The sequence below is a fragment of the Eleginops maclovinus genome, chromosome 3 (genome assembly GCF_036324505.1).
Source record: "Eleginops maclovinus isolate JMC-PN-2008 ecotype Puerto Natales chromosome 3, JC_Emac_rtc_rv5, whole genome shotgun sequence".
Taxonomy (NCBI): domain Eukaryota; kingdom Metazoa; phylum Chordata; class Actinopteri; order Perciformes; family Eleginopidae; genus Eleginops; species Eleginops maclovinus.
The window spans coordinates 4,214,446-4,221,996 of NC_086351.1; the positions used below are offsets into that span (position 1 = coordinate 4,214,446).

Genomic DNA, 7,551 nt, shown 5'->3' on the forward strand with positions numbered 1-7,551 from the left:
CACACACACACACACAGGATAATAAAGAATTTCAAAATGGCAATTTGGATGGATGCAGAAACAGTCATATCCAAACAGCCACACACACACACACACACACACACACACACACACACACACACACACACACACACACACACACAAACAACCACAACCACACATAGACACACACACACACACCAAAAAACAAAATGCCATGGCCTGAGGGAACCTCTGGCGTGACATGGCTGCAGCCTAATCGGCTCAAACATGAGTGAGTAATAGGTGCTCCAGCACTGTCCGCCCACTGGATAAAGACATCTTGAGATGCGCATTATTTTATGAGATGCAAAGTGAATAGGTGAAAAACATGATGAAGCATTGGGGGGGGGGGGGGGTGGCAGTTTGAGACCAAAGTGGAGGAGACAGCTCAGCATTGTCACATACTATATTTGCTCTCTTGTTTGATTAGGGGACAGCTTAGCGGACGAACCGGATTTGATGTATCCAAAGGCTTAAATCAGAGGGTATTAGTCAATAAGGCAGGCACAAATAGGCTCTTTATGATGCGTCACTGTGTGGGTTTAAGATGTTTGTTTGGACAGAAGCAGTGTGGATTAATTAGTAATTGACACATGGCATATTTAGTTGTCAATTTGAAATCCAACAGCAGTATTGTAACGGAACCTCTCTTTTTCAAACCTTATCTTAGAAACATCACTATAGGGCAGCACAGTGTTGTCACTAGCAATTAAGAAGCCACCTCATGTAAAGAGTGACAAAATCAATGATTCAACAAACTGTGGTGAGTTTAATAGCCTTGGAGGACATAAAATGCTAAGGGAGCATCGGGGCTGCAAGGTTAGGAAACAAATCTATATTGGAAAAGGCGACTCGCACTGACCAGCGCATCAGAGAGGAACAAAAGCATCACAGGGCCAACGTCCCGGCCTCGTTAGGGGATGAGAGAGAGTGGCGTGATAGAAGTGGGATATGGAAGTTAGGCGGTGACATCATATAGTGTGAGCGGCCTCTCCGGAGACTGCTGTCTGCCGGCAGTGGGCTCACGCTGTTGTGGAGTTGTGCCTTATGTGAGTGAACATTATAAATAGTGAGGAGGATGTCAGCTCCATTCAAGGAAGTCCCACATGAAGTGTCAGGGTGCTCTGGTGAGAAGAGAGATGATTTGCAGCAATGTGTCAGTGTACAGTATGTGTGCACGCCCAGAAATGGAGGAAAAAGTAATGTAAAATAACAATGTGAAATATACCCATTGTGTCTTTCTAGAGTTTGGCATTACAATTATATTTGCATTAATTTGCAGACAGCATTTACATTTTTTTTAAAGGTGATATATTTCTATACTGTAAAGAAATTGTAAAAGAAGAAGAAGGAACCCTTAATGGTCCCACAGAGGGCAAATGTACATTCTGCATTTGACCCAGCCTAGTGTTAGGAGCAGTGGGCTGCCATATGTACGGCGCCCGGGGGAAACTGTTTGATAAATCTATTAAAAAAAAGATGTTTATTTTTTAAAATAACTTGTTTTGTATGCATGGTGGGCGAGGTGTTGGTGATGACCATAAAATGCAACACACTCGCATGTCATTCTCAATTTCTGTCTCTCACTTCAGTTCCTGTCATCTCTGTAGTACTGAAATGACCCTCGTTTATTAAAGTAGTAAGAATAGCTGTAAACATATAATCCTTACATGTCCATCTGAAACCTGGTTCAGTCAAACTGCATAAAACTGAACTAAATGTTAATTAAATTTGGCTTAAGTGGCATTATGGATCAAACATGTAACTAAAGAGTCATATATTAACAAAAGAACAGTGTAATTAGTGAAATTACATGAAATAGAAAAAGGGCCAAATTGTCTTAAGTTAAAATATTTCTTGCTTTTTGACTTGCAGTAACTCATTTTCCTGCCAGCTCTCCTCTAGTGCTGTCTTTTCCCTGAAGAGGTTGAATATTTTGGGAGAATAAGAAAGTATTGGATTTTCTGTTTGAATTTGAGTGCAAAATCTACTTTTCTTTATATTTTGCAAAAGGTGCTACTGTACAGAATTGTGCAGTACTTGAGTAAATAGACTTGGTAACAATCCCCCACACGTTTGATCTAACCTCCTGCTCTGATAGGATTTATGTCCGTGTGTGTTTACCTCCACTTTGTGTTCGTGCATATCACTGACATAATATCAATATGTGCCTCACAATGTGTGCCAAATTGTGTGTTTACATCTGATTCTCCTGTGTGTGTGTGTGTGTGTGTAAATGTTTGTGCGTGTAGATGTGTGTGTGTGTGTGTGTGTGTGTGTCAGTGCATTATGTGTGTCATAGGATATGAGGCGAGTCGCGTGGTGCTGTGATAGTGTTTGTCACCCTGAGCATGTAGCCATGTCAAACTCTGTCAGGGTAGTTTACCCTGGCTAGGGATGTAACACATCCCTATGATTACTCTCTCTGTTGGCCCGTGTGTGTGTGTGTTTCAGATGTGTGTCTTCTCCTTTCATGGTTAGTTTTTTGCTTTTCCCCTTATTTCAAATGCTTATCGCAGAGACTGACAGAGAGAACAGAGAGGGGGTGAGTTGATATTCGTCTTTGAGAAGAAATACCTAGGAGAGAGAGAGTAAATGAGTGGGTGTTGGGATGAAGAAGGGAGGGAGGGGAGAGAGTGGGAGGGTGCAGGGAGAGAGAGACGGAGAGCTGATTAGATTGGAGAAAGCCAAGGAGGTATGGGTATATACTATTGAGCAAGGGGAGAGACAGAGAGGAGAGAGGCAGAGGGGAGGGTGACTAAGTGAATGCAGTTTGCCGTCGCGTGTCGCCGAATCACAGCGAAGTACAGGCGTACGGATTGGACCTGAATCAACAAATGGATACAGAAAAACTGGATGTACACTGCACATGAGGAGACAATAAGGGAGGACGGAGAGTCTGCCTTCATTTCCTTTTATCTCTGCATCAGATGCGGCTGTGAGGAGCCCACGGGGAGGGAAAGGGAAAATAGCGGACAACTCATTTCTCTCTAACACCCTTGGAAGCGGTGGAGCTGTGAGCCAGAAAAGAGTCGACTGTGGGACTTGACGGGATTGAATATATGCACTGTAAGTATTTGCATAGGCTGTAAATATCAGTGTGTGTGTATGTGTGTGTGTGATGCCTCTGGCTTGTGCACTGCCTCTGATTTTTCATGAAGAAATTGAAAATAAGAGAGGAAGAAAGGAATGCTAATGCAGTTGTGCTGCAATGTCTCTTTCTGTTGTGATATGCTGTTTGCTTCACTGAACAGCTTCTTTTTTTCCTCTTTAATTTAAACAACTACCCCGGACTTGACTCAGTGTGTTTGTGCCTTTTTCCTCCACAGTGCCGGTGAGTGAGTGAGTGTGTGTGTGTGTGTGTGTGTGTGTGAGCTGATATTAGCAGCCCCATTGGTATTCAGCGGAGGGAGCTCCAGGATCTCGCTGCGCCTTTCCCCAGGATGGGATCACAGAGCGGGGATTGTGCTCGCTGGGGGAGAGTCTGCTGAAATGGGTGAGTGTCCGTCCTCTCGTCCTTTTCTACCTCTTTCCTTTCTCTTTCATCTCTAGTTATCCTGTTTTATTTTTAGTATGTTCAAAGCATTTTCACCACTGATGTGTTTCCCCTCATGTGCTTGTGTCCCTCACCCACTGTCCGACCCACCTTACCTCCCCCCCACTTGTTTCCTTCCATCCCTCCTTCTGTCCTCTTTTCATCCAGCATCCATCCCTCCTCATCTATCTCCCCCCCATCGAGACATAAACAGGCCCGTCCAGTTTGATGGATTTGGATCAAATCTGAATAGCTCACTTCCATTTGTTGCTTCTCCCCCCCAATTCCCCGCTTTGCTTTCTCTCTCGCCTCCCCTCTTCGGCTGTGTCACCCATCCCCCCCCACCCCCCCTGCCTCCATCCCTCTCTCAGTCTCTTCAAGCTCCTCTCCACATTCTGTTTGAATTCAGACACACCGAATACATTTGAGTCTCTTTCCTGACACAGGCAGTGTGTGTGTGTGTGTGTGTGTGTGTGTGTGTGTGTGTGTGTGTGTGTGTGTGTGTGTGTGTGTGTGTGTGTGTGTGTGTGTGTGTGTGTGTGTGTGTGTGTGTGTGTGTGTGTGTGTGTGTGTGTGTGTGTGTGTGTGTGTGTGGGAATGGATAGCTATTTCTGTGTTTGTCTCAATCATTTTGATAGCTTTTCGTCGTGTGTGTGTGTCTGACACAATGCAGAGCGGGCATAGGTGTGTGGGATTGATGAAACTGAAGGTTATGAAGCAGATCAATGTGTTTAATTGCTTCAGGCATGACAGCTGTCACATGTAGATGCAATGCACACACACAGAGAGACACACACTGTTTCTCATTTCACACACACCTTGTATTTGCACTCCTTGTTGATCTACCTTCTGCACACCAATTCACACCTATACCTACATCTTTTCACACGTGTGACACACACAAAGAGACTATGAGCGCTAAGCTAACCACACACACACACACACACACACACACACACACACACACACACACACACACACACACACACACACACACACACACACACACACAGACAGATACATAGTATCATCCTAAATGGTCCTAGGAGAATATGGGTGTCACAGTAGGGTCATATCTATCCATTCAGCAGTATTGATTGGAGCTGATACACCGAATGGCCTCTAATGTTTCATTTTAAATGGACCATCACCCCAGTAGTCTCTGAAAAAAGAAAGAAGTCACTAAACCTATTTAATGGTTTCGGTTTGCTCTGTTAAAAGAGGTGAAGTCACTGCATGGCTCAGAGTTTTCATCCATGTTCAAGGCAATGTATGATGTCTCTGTGCTCTTCTGAATTCAGGAGATTCTCATCACTAGGTTTTTTGATTGAAAGTCATAAATGTTGCTTCTAAATATTCAACAGGTGCAAACTGTTGCATAGTAACAGGCAAGATAACCTGTTAGGTAATTATTATTTGACATCCTGCAGCCTTTTTTAGATTAATGCAATGTATCTAACAAAAGAAGGTTTGATTTATAAGAAAATGGGAAAAAAAGCAATCTCAATAGGCATCCAAGTCTTTCAAAGCTCAAGCCAACATTAGTTTTGCCATCTGTCATCTGCATGCACACCTCTCTGCCTTGTTAGTTTGAAGGGATGTAAGAACATGTCTTGGCACAATATAAAAGGTACACAAAGGTGACAATTTGCATTGTGGAGATGAGACTTTCATCAAAGCGTTAACTACATCAAACAGATACCCAAAAGACCCTGATCTATTTTTAAATTCATTAAATGCGACAGAGCAAAATCACACTCCAACATTATAAAGACTCAAAGGCTGCCTGAAGATGGTAGAATTTAAAACATGTCCTTCTGTGACTTCAAGATCTAAAATCTGAATAAAATGGAAACAAGTGAGGCCGTTCTCATTTATGCATTTCTACTCTTCTGTTAATTTATATGTAGAATAAAATGTCTCGAAACAGAGAGGCTCTGCCACAAATTTAAAAGAGATGTACTTATTTGCATTTGCTATACATCTTATAAGAAATAGCATGAATAGCAAAACTTGAAAGCACCCCTAAAAAAGTGCTTAAAACCATGATCCCTTTATCATGTTTTGAGCCAAGAATATTCCTACCATTTGATCAGTTTGAGTCAAAGGGATAACCATCCCTACACACACTATCACATCTTAACATCTGAACAAAATTCAGACTGATGATTTTAGTTTTTACGTTGACCCATACAGCCTTTCCTAAAATGCGTTGTGGAGATAACTCTGTTTTGCTTATTTGGGGTGCCTTAGTTTCCTCCCTTAAAAGACAAGCTAGAATTGCTTTGCTGCAGTTAAAGAAGTTTGCAAACAGCCGTCATCGTTTTTCACCATGTATACGGTTCAATCTGAAACGCTTCCTCAAATTACCTCAGAGATGGAGTCTTGATTATCCATTCAGCAGAGCTTTCATGTCTCTCATTTCCCTTTTATTCAGCAAGAGGAGCATGAACAGCTCACTGAGGGCAGCAGGCCATGCGGTGCAGCGGAGGGACAGTGTTTTAGGCTGGATAACAAGGCACATCCTGTTGCTCTTCTACACCTCAGAATTTGAAATGTCTACATCCTCACGTATCAAATATTTAATGCTTTAAAAAATTCGAATGCTACTGTGAATTCTGAAAGAAAATGACAGCAGACACCATGCTGTCTTCACCCGTCAAGTTTAACTACATGTATCTGAACAATGCTTTAAACCTGGACTGCAGCTCCAGCTGCCTGAGGCACATTCACCAGTCAGAGGTCTCTTAGACCTTTGGGGTGCTCCATCGCATGCATCTTGGATACTGTGGAGTGTGATGGACTGCTAACTTGGAATTGAAGGAAAATAAACGATTGAATGAAAGCAGGCTAGCTGTAGATTTTAAGATTTGATATAGGGAGTAGAAGAGAGATGTGACAGGGCAGAGTGTTTGAAGATGAGCTTGTTTATGAGAGAGTGAAAGGATCAAATCATAGAGTGAGTGGAGGAGGAAGGAGCAAACAAGCAGCAAAGTCGGAGGAAGAGTGACAAGGACGGAATAGACAGCAGGACGACAGGCAGGGTGGAGTGTGACGAGGAGGAGAATGACGTACGTGATAAGGCAGAGTGACACAAATGTCACCATGCTAACCTTTCATGCACTCTGGCTCTCTCTCCTCTCTACTTTGCCCTCCCCTTTTCCTCCCCTTCCAGATCTAAAGCCCTGCAGAGATGGACACCAAATAGGCATCGTGGAAGCCAACATCTACCCTCCAGCGACGAGCTTTCCACACCTAACCTTCTCCTACATCTCCAGCCATCAGCTCGAACCATCCCATCGAGGACTGAACCTGCAGAGTTAAAGTCCTACAAGTCAGAGTGAGATACCAGAAGCTACAGGAAGTCAAGAAAAAGCAGAGCGTGACAAGCCTCAGAGGAGCCGACTTACAACAAAACAGCCAACCTGTTGAGCATATACAACTGAGCTTGTTGAACTTCTCCTGAAATGAATTAAGCTGCAGTGATGCTTGAGCAATGGCATGGAGCTTTCGGACATGTCCGGATTTATCGCCCGGATATCCTGTCGAGATTACGACACTTTTGTGCACACCTGAGAGCTGGGCCCCTTTTTCAGATTGGCTTGTGGGCAAAAGCGAGTAATTGAAAATCCCCCCCCTTGAGAGGTTCTCTGCTCTGATTTGTTGTGGGGGAGAAGGGCCATTGTTCAGTTTTTTTTTTAAAGAACAATTACAAAAAACAACGTTTATCCCACATTTTCTCATTTCTCGCCATCTTTCTCACACAGTGAGGAGAGATACATTATGAAGCAGCGCCATTCTTCCTTATCCCCCCTCGGTGACGTAGAGAGAGGAGGGACATACTGTCCAGAATAGATAACGAGGAAGGAGACTGGCACTGAGGAGAAGGGAAGGGAAGGGAAAGCAGGAAATATAAGTAAATAGGTAGAGAGAGAAGTAGAGAATTAGGACTGTTTGAAATCCTCTCGGAGAGTCTGTTTCTAATTCGCCTGTGC

General features: G+C 43.4%; 1 long non-coding RNA gene across 1 annotated transcript; it reads left to right on the forward strand.

Moving 5' to 3' along the window:
- The first annotated feature begins 2,786 nt into the window (after positions 1 to 2,786).
- Positions 2,787 to 7,344, forward strand: LOC134861314 (uncharacterized). Its single transcript, XR_010165390.1, has 3 exons — positions 2,787 to 3,090; positions 3,351 to 3,517; positions 6,732 to 7,344. It is a non-coding gene; the product is annotated as an uncharacterized LOC134861314 (long non-coding RNA).
- The last annotated feature ends 207 nt before the right edge of the window (positions 7,345 to 7,551 follow it).